Raw genomic sequence first — 12,582 nt, 5'->3', positions numbered from 1 at the left:
CTCATGTCACCAGTAAAAGGTCAGAAAAGCCTATGTTTATCTCATTCTGCTAGGGTCCTTGTCCATTTATACTATTTAACTTTTGAACGCCGTACTCTGCTGTTAGTCACCATCTGTCACCAAAGCTCTCCAAATCTCTCTCTCCTCACAACCGAACATTGTTGAATGAGAATGATGCATTTTATATAGGCTACCAGTTAATTTAGCGCCAAAGCTGTCAAACCAATGAAATGTTGTCAAACCAATAACGCGTGCTGTGAAGCACTGATGATGTTCGAAGCTTCAAATGTCACAGGTCACATGATGGACTCAGAGTCCCTTCTGCACACACTTGAGCTCATGCTAATTACCGTCTTTAAAAGCCCTTTTCTTCTGGTTCAAAAGGCCTTTGATGTCACTTGTAATCCATGTCTTGTTGTTAGCATAGCAGCGTACTGTTCTTACTGGAACTACAATGTCCATACAGAAGTGATGTAATCAGTTGTGCATTCAACAGCGTCTTCAATGTTCTGACTATGTGACCCCAGCAGGATATCACAGTCTGTTGTTCCAAAGCAGTCTCTCAGAGCCTGCTCTGCCTCAGGGGACCACTTCCTGAATGAGCGTATAGTTGTAGGTAGCGCCATCACTCTTGATTTGTATTGAGGCTGAAGCAGAACCAGGTTATGATCTGCTTTTCCAAGCGCAGGCAGCAGGGTGGCGCTGTATGCGTCTTTAACGTTTGCATACAGTTATATATATATATTTGTGTACTTTTTAAAATGGCATTTATGGAGTAAATTACCGTGGTGATAATTATTCCTGTTTTCCTTTTTTATACTCTTTTATTTTACTTGGCACAGTTCTATACTATGCAAATTCTTATTTTTTTGCCAACTTCTTTCCCTCTTGCCTATATGTAGTACTTTTTTATGGACCGGTTTTCACACCATTCATAGTACAGATGCAGTACTAACTAGCATTATTGAGGATATTCCACTATCCTCTGATGAATGTAACTGTTCATATTTAAGCACAACTTTAACAAAATTGACCACTCTATTTTGTTACATAATGATGGAAAGTTGTGTTGGATTCTCGGGCACTGCCTTTGCATGGTTTAGTTCACATTTATCATATTGATTTCAATATGTACACAAATGTAGCTGACATTACAGTACACACCCTTCCATCTAATGAACTCTCTTAATTCAGTTCTGGTTCGAGGTAGCAAAGGCCTATTCTAGCAGCTGTGAAAGCTGGCCCGGACACAGACAGACGGACAGCATGTTTTGCACCCAACACACTTTATTTACACTATTTACAACACTACAAACAGTCACGTGCACTCACAAAACCCCAGTGCCTTCTGCACTGATTCCCCCAAGTCCAGGGCCCACAGTTCTGTGCCTTGCTTCCTGGCCGCCTCCTGTCCTCGCTCTCCAGCTCAGTCCTTCTGCCTCCCGACTTACACCAATGACTGGAGGGAGGCGGCCCCTTAAATAATGCCCCGGATGAGCCCCAGGTGTTTCCGTCCTTAGCCACGCCCAAGCGTGGCGGAAGTATCGGCCGTCTTCCTGGCAGCTCTCCGGGTGCCACACAAAGTCTTCCCCCCGGCACTTCCTGGTGTGGCGGAAGTGCCGGGCTCCCGGGATAATTAGGCACCGGGGCGCCGCCTGGCGGTGGCCACGGGTCCCTACAGGGCTGGGCTTCAAAGCCCTGTACCCGAGGCCCCTGCCTAACCAGGACGGACGCCCCACTCTGTCTGGAGGAGGCACTCCAAGGCACTCCAAGTCCTCCAAGGCGTCCCGGCCGGGCTCCCGCCCCGACCGGCAACCGCACGGGATAAACCGGCATCGGGTGCGCCTGGCGGTGACCACGGGCCCCTACAGGGAAGGGCTTCCATGCCCTCAACCTGTGGCCCCCAATAGAACCAGGACGGACGCCCCCTCGCGGTCTGGAGGAGGCACAAGCCCTCCTCACGTCCTCCTGGGCCCGGCGGGCTCCAGCCCGGCCGGGGCCACAGTGCCCCACCGCTAGCGAGGACACGTGGTCCGAGCGGCACAACCGAAAGGGCAGCACGTCCCCAGCGAGGGCCTACTATGTCCCCAGGGTCCAACACGGCACCCTGGGACATCTGTCTTCGGCACCCTCGCCCGGCGCAAACGTCCCCTGTGGTCTGCGCGCTCTCGCCCGCTGTTCCCCAGCGGGTCACTGTAGGCCTCCCGGCGTGGAGCACTCCAGCGAGCGCCCGTTCCAGGCGGGCAGGTCCCGCTGACGCCGGCCTCAGCGTTCGCCGGGCTTCGGGCCTGTAAAATAAAGGAACAGAGGGCCAGAAGCACAGCCAGGACACTCACCCGGCGCCCGTCGGTCTCCGTATCGACCGTGCTCCTGCCCCCTCCGACAGCCCCAACTTGCCTGCTGAAGTCCTCCGCCGCAGGTTCCATGCCCGTCCGCTCGCCGGCCTCGGCACCGCTCTCGCAGGCAGCTCGCCCAGCCGCCCAGTAGATCTCCTCTGTCCATCCAGAGGACGGCCCTTCTCCGGACGCGCGCACCCAGCGCCGCGTCCTCTCCTATCGGAGGAACCGGCATTCACCGCCGGTTCCTCCTTCTTTTCTTAGACGCTGACGGTCTGGGTCTGAGCACAGCAAAGCTCAAATCCAGCCCGTCTGCGTCCAGGCAGAGCGACAGGAGACAGCTGCAGGCTTGAAGCTCAGGGCGCTAGGACCCAGGGCACTCAGCAGCCCGATCCTACCAGCCCTTGCGTGTTCGAGCTCCTCGCCGCTAGCTGTCTGCACCGCCGCATCCGCTGTTGGGAGGTCGCCTACCGAGGCGGTCGTCCCGTAATCGGTCACGGCCATGTTGGCGAACCCCCACTTGCTCTACGGGAGCGGCAACACTCACCACTCCCGCCGTGTTCTGCCTGCCTCCGGTTCCAGCGCGCGCCGATCCTCCGTCTCACTCGGTGTCTTTTCGACGCGACCGCCATCTCCATCAGCTGCTCACACTGGCGGCGAGAACACGTAGCAGCTCCTCTAAGGACGGCTTGGCGGGCGAAGGACTCCTCCGACGCACGCCGAGCCGCTGGTGAGAGAGAGAGACAGGCGTCGGTGGGCTTACCTGTCCATCAGCTCCACGCGACGCCTGCCTCCTCGGGCCACTCCCTCTGGCCCAATCGGGTCTCGGTTTGGCACGAGACTGGCATTCCTTAGGCCCGCCTCTATCCAATCATCGGCGGGCACGCAAGACACACCGGCCAATCCCGTGCCTGTCAGCGGCGGGACATCCGCCCGCGGCCATCTTGCCTTCCCTGCTCGAGTGCGGAGGCGTGCCTCTTCGCGCGTTGTGGCTGCGGCGATTCCTTGAGCCGCAGCGGCCCCGTTTCCGCAGCCTTCTTTGCTGCCGCCCGTCGCAGCGCTGCCGACAGCCCGTGGCCCGGCGTGCTTCTGCCACGGACGCGGATCCGGTTCGTCCCTCCCTGTAAGGATAGAGGTAAGACCGACCCCGAAGGGCCGATGATTGCAGGGCAGGGCACTTACCTCCCGGATCCCGTCATGCCGAGGCCCCCGCCTCGGTGTGGCCTTCGGTGCTGCCACGCCGGCCTGGCTGTCCGTCTCGACAGCGCGACTGGAGCCCGCTGCGCTCCGGCGATGTCGGGTTCTCCTCCGCACTGGGAAAGCCATTCCGCTGTCGGGCGGTTTCTGGGGTAAACGCTCCGCTGGGTGCGGGCGCTCCCGCGGCCAGTGTGTGGGGTCCGCTGCTGCGCCGGGCCGTTCACAGAATATTTTTGTTTGAACTCAGGTCCCCGCCTTGAACCAGGCGGAGTATCCTGCCGGCTACGCCACTGTGAAAGCTGGCCCGGACACAGACAGACGGACAGCATGTTTTGCACCCAACACACTTTATTTACACTATTTACAACACTACAAACAGTCACGTGCACTCACAAAACCCCAGTGCCTTCTGCACTGATTCCCCCAAGTCCAGGGCCCACAGTTCTGTGCCTTGCTTCCTGGCCGCCTCCTGTCCTCGCTCTCCAGCTCAGTCCTTCTGCCTCCCGACTTCCACCAATGACTGGAGGGAGGCGGCCCCTTAAATAATGCCCCGGATGAGCCCCAGGTGTTTCCGTCCTTACCCGCCCAAGCGTGGCGGAAGTATCGGCCGTCTTCCTGGCAGCTCTCCGGGTGCCACACAAAGTCTTCCCCCCGGCACTTCCTGGTGTGGCGGAAGTGCCGGGCTCCCGGGATAATTAGGCACCGGGGCGCCGCCTGGCGGTGGCCACGGGTCCCTACAGGGCTGGGCTTCAAAGCCCTGTACCGAGGCCCCTGCCTAACCAGGACGGACGCCCCACTCTGTCTGGAGGAGGCACTCGCCCTCCTCCGGTCCTCCAGCGCCCCGGCGGGCTCCCGCCCGACCGGCAACCGCGACGGGATAAACCGGCATCGGGTGCCGCCTGGCGGTGACCACGGGCCCCTACAGGAAGGGCTTCCATGCCCTCAACCTGTGGCCCCCAATAGAACCAGGACGGACGCCTCGCGGTCTGGAGGAGGCACAAGCCCTCCTCACGTCCTCCTGGGCGTCCCGGCCGGGCTCCAGCCCGGGGGCCACACAGCATTAAGTGCAAAACAAGAGCCAGCTCTAGACTGAGCAATGATCCAGTTCATCGCAGCATGTGCAAACACACACACACATCTGTGGCATCTTTAATTAACTTAACCTAAAAGGGTTTCTAATTAATAAATCACCTTGTGTGATCACTTACATTTACAAAAGTATACACATATAACAATTTGGCAAGAAGTGATGTTTCCAGTGTGATCAATACAGTTGCAGCTATAATGCAGAAAACAATAATATCAGAGGAATAGGAAGCAAAAGAGGTTCTTATCTTGCAGGTTTGGAACTCTGAATGGGCTAGTGATATTCCAGGTGGCAGGAAAGTCTATGGTTTTCTGTCTATAGTAGTAGCAAAGACATAATACTTACTAAAGAATGCAGTCATACCAGCTGCACACAGGCTTTGAAGCTTACAGAAGCTTTGTTAGTGCATGCAAACGATAATCTTTCCTAATGGTAGAGGCTTCTCTTTTACAAACTAAACCAGTGTAACAGGGAAAGCATTGTTGAATATGTTGCAGCTTTTGAAGCAAATAGTACAAAAATGAAGTTTCAGAGGTAGTGGAAGCCCTATGATTTACTATAGGTTAGTAAGTTAAACATTTTGTTAAAGACTAATGTCTGAAATAGATTTAACTTTTCTGGTTCTAACAGTTCAGCTACTGTATAGACTCAAAAGAGGGAAGAAAACTGAACCAGAGTGAGAAATAATTGTAAGAAATGTTTTCATAAAATGTTACCAATCCTCATTTTTCCATCTGACCTCAGAGAGGGTGGAAAAACACCTATTCTTTTGGGCCTGTACAAGGTAGGGTCCTGCAACAACACAGCATTTTCATAAACAAATTACATTTTTTTTTCATCACAAAAAACTTTAAATAAATGCTTGCATATTTTACATACGTGGGATACACACTAGCACCTTGCAATCTTGAATTCAATTGAGCAGAGTCAGGAAATACACTTATCAAAAGTAAATGCTGAGTACACAAAGATAAATGAGAAATTTTTAGATATTAGTGGGAAAAGAGAGTTTTTTTATATAGATGATGCCTGCCCTTTTGAGTAGATGGGATGATATTTCATGTAAATATGCTTATCTCTTTAGTGCTCAAAAGAAGGGAGAGGTAGAGAGCATACACTGATACAGTGCATTGCTACACCCGCCACACAAGGAGCCACCTCATGATCCCAAATTAGTACCCAAGCACAACCATGCAATGGATGGCACCTCTGCACCACACTAGTTCAAATGGAATGGAACAGTGTGAGTTTTGTTTACAGTGGCTGGGATGCCAGTCCTGCCACCAACCCCCAGGTTTTCCCTGCAAGTTAGAAGACCTGCTTGCAGGGCTGGATGTAGGTTAATGACATACCCAGGACAGAGCAATTGCAGGTTTGTCAACGGTGTGGAATCATTTCTGGCATTTATGAGATTTGAAGCATTAACCTTACGATTTCCAGCACAGATCCCTTTCCTCAGAGACACTACTCACCACCTACTTTAGTGCTCAAGCTAAAGGAAAAAAGTAACAGTAAAAATCAGCAAAGTCTACCAGCCATTTATGTGGCAATGTCTTGGCAAGTCATTCTCCTTTGTCAGAGTATGCATTCAACCACCCTAGTGTGAAGAGGACATTACACTAGACTAAAGTTATTGTATCGTGGTGCAGAGGATTCTGAAAAAATGTTGTCTACTAGGGAAAGCAAAGAAAGAGGAGCCCTCCAGTTGTAATTGATTGCAACCTTGAGATTAATACATGAAGAAAAATAAAAGATTATTGGGAGTCTGTCATCCATGATTTATTCTAAATTCATTTTTTAAAATTTTCAGACTTTCTGTTGGAAGAAGATCTTTTAAGTATACATTGCTGGAATAATAAAGTAACACATCCACTTGCGGCAAAATCACAGTTTGAGAATAAAACTTACTATTACTGATAAACATACAGGTGAGGTGAGGTGAACTGTAACCTGGTTGGCAATACTTCCTTTTGAATGAGGACTTACCCCATGCTGTTCTCAAAGATTCTGCTATTTTTTTTAGGTAAGGAAGACTGAGGTTTCATTTCAAGATAACCAAACTCGCTGATCATGACACCATTGAGTGGCGACATGTATGTTTATCAGTAATAGTAAGTTTTATTCTCAAACTGTGATTTTGTTGCAAGTGGATGTGTTATGTTGATTTTGCAGTGAACTGTAACAAAACACCCACTGTTTATGTGTCATTACTTAAAATATCACTTAGTTAAAATGTGACATTCACCACATCAGTCAAGCATCATTAATCACTAATTACCGAAGTGTGTTCACTATGTATATGGAGAGACGTTTTTGAAGAGCAAAAATCCATGGTTGCACACAATCTATTAGAGGACATCACAAACAACATGTTACACAGAAAATGCATTTTCATAGATTCACAGATTGGCTTGACTTTTTTTCGCTCATTATCCATTTTCAGATATCAAGGGCCATTATAATGTACCTCTGCAAGCAGATGAATCCCATCCTCGACAGCTCCGCTACATGAAATCATGATATTCAAGAGGAAGTGCAAGTTCTCTCCACATATTGGCTCCTTGTAAGAGGGGTCTTTCAGAGTGCATGCAGACAGATTGGGAGTCCAGCTGCCTGCTGTTGTGAAGGCTTTCATTCCCATGTCTCAATTGTTTATCAGTTTCCTCTACAATGAAAGAGCTCAAGGTTAAAATTAAGAGCGGATCTGACCAGAAGGTGGAATTCTCAATCATTATCTGTGTAGCAGATTACCTCCATGTTGCCATACCAGCAGTTTCAGTGAATAAACATGTATATGTGAACAAGCAACACTAATATTCAATAAATGTTCAAATCATCTGCCATTTTACATGCCATTTTAATAAAGTCGGCCATGAATAGTTTCTTGCCATTTATATGATGTTAGATCTTTTTATATAAAGATATACTGTAAGGAGAGAGTGCTTTTTGGGTGAAGATAACTTGAACAAATGTGAGATGATTTTTGATTTATAAACAGACCCTGAGGTGGACGGATTTAGGAACATTTATTTGTGCATACTAAGTTAATATTTATAGTTCAAATTTAAGATCATTCTATGTATTTGTTTATAAAGAGGACCCATTTCATATTAGGTTTAATCAGGTTCAGTTTAATGGCTTCGAACCACTTTGCATTATTGTAAAAGCTACCACCTTATTTTTGTTTGAAAAGGCAATGCCCACTCAGCTTTAGCTCTGTTGTGTAGCAGCAGTGATCCACAAGGAATACATGTATACATGATGTGCTGGAAGAAATAGAAGCTGTTGATCCACTTGTGGAGGCTTAACAGCGGAAACATTGCCTTTCTAACATTTTGTTATTTTTTTGGGTAAAATGAACTTTGATGTATTATTTTCATTTAGTTGATGCTCACTAATGAGCCCTTTATGCAGTTTTTATAGACATAAATTGTGTATTATGAGAGCAGTAGGTGTCACCATTCTTGAAGCCTGACTACAATATATTGTGAATGAAGAACACACATTTTCATAATGCTGTCAATGGAGAACTGGTATCAAACCCATCCAAAAAATTCATTAATAAGCAACTGGGCAAGTTGACTGAGGATTGAGCAATTTAGAGACAGGTATAGTATAAAATTTAGGTGGCAGCACAAGTTCCTTTATACATCTATAGAGTAGGTTATGGGAAGAATAAGGGAGCCACAGATGTCACAGGTTAAAGTTTTGAACCACAATAGAAATTGGAAAGCTGGCATCAGGTTGGGCAGCATGGTGGAAAGGGTATAATACATTTAGACTGGATTTGTCCAATGGGTCTTGTACTGGACAGGCCAAGATGTGCATTGGCATTATGATGAGGACCACAAGAGTATGTGGAATGACCAGATAGGTATGAAAGGCACTATTAAATAGATATATGTGAAAGTCACTATATAATAGAGAAGTGCTGTTTCAGTTTACCCCCAAAAACTTCACCCCCACCCAAATATTTTTCACCAGCTGCCACTGAATACCTCATCACTACTATTGTATCTAATGTACACAAATCTGTCTCAATACCTAGTCCTTCAAATGATACATAAGAAATGTACACTGAAAGTTCCCACCTGACGAAGGAATGTAAGAATTCTGTTAATTGTAAACCCTCTGGAACCGCAGATCTAAATCGGGAATTCCCAGTCTCAGTGCTGAACCACCACAAGAGTTAATGGCATTCATTCTGACAAGATCTTAATTAATAATATTTTCAATGCTGCAATTGATATTTCTAATACTGTAGAAACTTTTACAAGTATAACAAAATAAACAAAAGTGATAAAACTGCTCAATATGTGCTAAAGATTTATGCTGTAGAACAAATATATGTTGTAGATATCTCATAACTCAGTTCTTAAAAAGTAAGTTGGATATTTTTCAAGTCAAAGTTATTTCTTCAAAGTCATGGTATATATTAATGTGCTACAAGGAATTGAATTCTAAACTGAAACATATCCATTTAAAAAAAATAGCTAGTCTGCTCTTGAATTTTATATTGAGCTTATGGGTTCTGGGGTCCCATTCTGAAAAAAAGCCTTAAAACATACTGAATACATCCACTGTGAGGAGGCAAAGGTTTTGATGTTAAAAAGTGCCTTCTATGTTTCTGAGGCATACATGCTTATGATAACAAAAGTAAACTAGAAATAATGCATTTTATCACATACTCTTTTACTTGATAAGGATACGTTTCTTGCTTGCCTGCTCACAGCTGTAAACCCCAATTTGCCAAGTAATATTCTGCTTATCCTACTTTTGCTTATGCAGTTTTGTTTCTTTAGCAATTGTGGTCTGACATAGCTTGTAATAAAAAAAGATATTTTTTCCTACGTGGCGCCCCCTTTTTGCCTATTACATTTGGTGTTATTTTAAAAGTCTGCAGTGAAGATGTGACAAGGGAGCGACTGACCACATGAACCTTCAGAAGCGGCCTGGCACTTGACATAATAGAAGACAAAATGTGGTCACACCACCTATTGATCTCATTTAGGTCGTATTCTGTTTATAGCACTATTATATTTTCTCATTAGTAACAACTATTCATGGCACTATTTTTGGAAGCGTTTGTTTGCAAATATGTAAGAATTTTTCACAGGATTTTAGATTTTTTTTCCCAAAGGTGCCCATATAAAATTTGGTATTTGGATGTAGGAGATGGGCACTGACTCCCCAGAGCTAGATACAGTTGGGTCCATAAATATTTGGACAGAGACAACTTTTTTCTAATTTTGGTTCTGTACATTACCACAATGAATTTTAAATGAAACAACTCAGATGCAGTTGAAGTGCAGACTTTCAGCTTTAATTCAGTGGGTTGAACAAAACGATTGCATAAAAATGTGAGGCAACTGAAGTTTTTTTTTTAACACAATCCCTTCATTTCAGGGGCTCAAAAGTATTTGGACAAATTAAATAACTGGAAATAAAATGTTCATTTCTAATGCTTGGTTGAAACCCCTTTGCTGGCAATGACAGCCTGAAGTCTTGAACTCATGGACATCACCAGATGCTGGGTTTCCTCCTTTTTAATGCTCTGCCAGGCCTTTACTGCAGCGGCTTTCAGTTGCTGTTTGTTTGTAGGCCTTTCTGTCTGAAGTTTAGTCTTCAACAAGTGAAATGCATGCTCAATTGGGTTAAGATCAGGTGACTGACTTGGCCATTCAAGAATTTTCCACTTCTTTGCTTTAATAAACTCCTGGGTTGCTTTGGCTGTATGTTTTGGGTCATTGTCCATCTGTATCATGAAACGCCACCCAATCAATTTGACTGCATTTAGCTGGATTTGAGCAGACAGTATGTCTCTGAACACCTCAGAATTCATTCGGCTGCTTCTGTCCTGTGTCACATCATCAATGAACACTAGTGTCCCAGTGCCACTGGCAGCCATGCACGCCCAAGCCATCACACTGCCTCCACCGTGTGTTACAGATGATGTGATATGCTTTGTATAATGAGCTGTTCCACGCCTTCTCTATACTTTTTTCTTGCCATCATTCTGGTAGAGGCTGATCTTGGTTTCATCTGTCCAAAAAATGTTTTTCCAGAACTGTGCTGGCTTTTTTAGATGTTCTTTAGCAAAGTCCAATCTAGCCTTTCTATTCTTGAGGCTTATGAGTGGCTTGCACATTGCAGTGCACCCTCTGTATTTACTTTCATGCAGTCTTCTCTTTATGGTGGACTTGGATATCGATACTCCTACCCCCTGGAGAGTGTTGTTCACTTGCTTGGCTGTTGTGAAGGGTTTCTCTTCACCTTGGAAATGATTCTCCGATCATCCACCACTGCTGTCTTCTGTGTGCGTCCAGGTCTTTCTGCGTTGCCGAGGTCACCAGTGCTTGCTTTCTTTCTAATGATGTATCAAACTGTAGATTTTGCCACTCGTAATATTGTAGCAATTTCTCGGATAGGTTTTTTCTGTTTTCGCAGCTTAAGGATGGCTTCTTTCACCTGCAAGGAGAGCTCCTTTGACCGCATGTCTGTTCACATCAAAATCTTCCACATGCAAGCAGCACACCTCAAATCAACTCCAGGACTTTTATCTGCTTAATTTATAATGACATAACGACAGACTTGAACACACCTGCCCATGAAACAGCCTTTGAGTCAATTGTCCAATTACTTTTGAGCCCCTGAAATGAAGGGATTGTGTTAAAAAATGCTTTAGTTGCCTCACATTTTTATGCAATCTTTTTGTTCAACCCACTGAATTAAAGCTGAAAGTCTGCACTTCAGCTGCATCTGAGTTGTTTCATTTAAAATTCATTGTGGTAATGTACAGAACCAAAATTAGAAAAAAGTTGTCTCTGTCCAAATATTTATGGACCTAACTGTATGCAAAGTGTTGCATTGAGATGAGAGCAGAGGGCTTGGCAAGTTAAAGTGAGCTGTGGATGGGCAGGGAATCCCTTCTTTAAACTCTAATATATGTTCTTGTTTTAAAGAGTCTCAAATACCTTTTGGTGAGAAAAAAAATCCAAAAATGTAAGTATTTTTCTATCCAGATACACCTTGTTGTCCAATGTTTTGACTCTTTTGTCTGGTGCAGTCTAAGCCTCATTTAATGATTAAAGCTTTTTATTCTGTTAACTGGAAGCTTGGAATCTTGACATTGTTGCACCGTTTAATTGTGTCATTCTACACACCTGGTGTCACACACGTGCACTTAGGAGGCAGTCAACAAGCCCAGAGGTGAGTGATACTGTAACAGATGGGGGGTTGAATTGTGGTAATGATGCGTTTCTCTCTGCCTTTATAGAAATAAAGAAGAAAAATAAACAGACCCACACAATATCAAACAAGATCACCGGTGAAAATGGCTCCTCTTCAATAATCCTTCTGTCCAGTTCTGATGACGTCACTTCCGGTTTGCTGGCATCCAGCCCTGATGACGTCACTTCCGCTCCACTGCCGCCCAGCCCTGATGATGTCACTTCCAGTCCATCGCTGATGATGTCACTTCCGTTATACACAACTTCCTGCCAGATCATTTCCTTCAGCTATTTTCTACAGTATAAAAACCACTCTCAACAAACCACTGTTGTCGATTGTATTGATTCATAATCAATTTTTTGACCAATTTTGCTACCAAGCAATATACGGTGCAATTCCCCAGCACTTTATTGTTTTTGTGTGGAAATTATTTCATCACACTGGACATAACTAACAATTAAGACCTAAACCGGATAATCCAAGTCTCAGAGCCAATTACACTGCATTGTACTTTTAGATAGCTTTAAATTTTTGAAATAGCTAAGTCACCTGCAGCAAAGTCATACTTTCAATGTTCTATGAAAAAGGTATTGTGCCATAGAGCAGATTGAAGTGCCACATCTCCAATGCATGATGAATCACTCTTGCTGAGGATATTTTGATAAAAGAACCAAGGACAATCTTTTTGACTGAACAAACTCACTGATATCAATCAATTCTTAAATACAAAGA

The 12,582-nt window shown here is 45.4% G+C and overlaps 1 protein-coding gene across 1 annotated transcript in view; it reads left to right on the top strand.

The window, feature by feature from the left end:
- morn4 (MORN repeat containing 4) overlaps positions 1-12,244 on the top strand; it is a 121,453-nt gene extending 109,209 nt beyond the window's left edge. The window contains exon 6 of the mRNA XM_039774951.1: positions 11,897-12,244. The gene's annotated coding sequence lies outside the window, so the exon portion shown is untranslated. The remainder of the gene's footprint in view (positions 1-11,896) is intronic.
- The last annotated feature ends 338 nt before the right edge of the window (positions 12,245-12,582 follow it).

This window comes from Polypterus senegalus, chromosome 1 (genome assembly GCF_016835505.1).
Source record: "Polypterus senegalus isolate Bchr_013 chromosome 1, ASM1683550v1, whole genome shotgun sequence".
Lineage (NCBI taxonomy): Eukaryota > Metazoa > Chordata > Cladistia > Polypteriformes > Polypteridae > Polypterus > Polypterus senegalus.
This window is presented reverse-complemented; position numbering and strand designations above follow the sequence as displayed.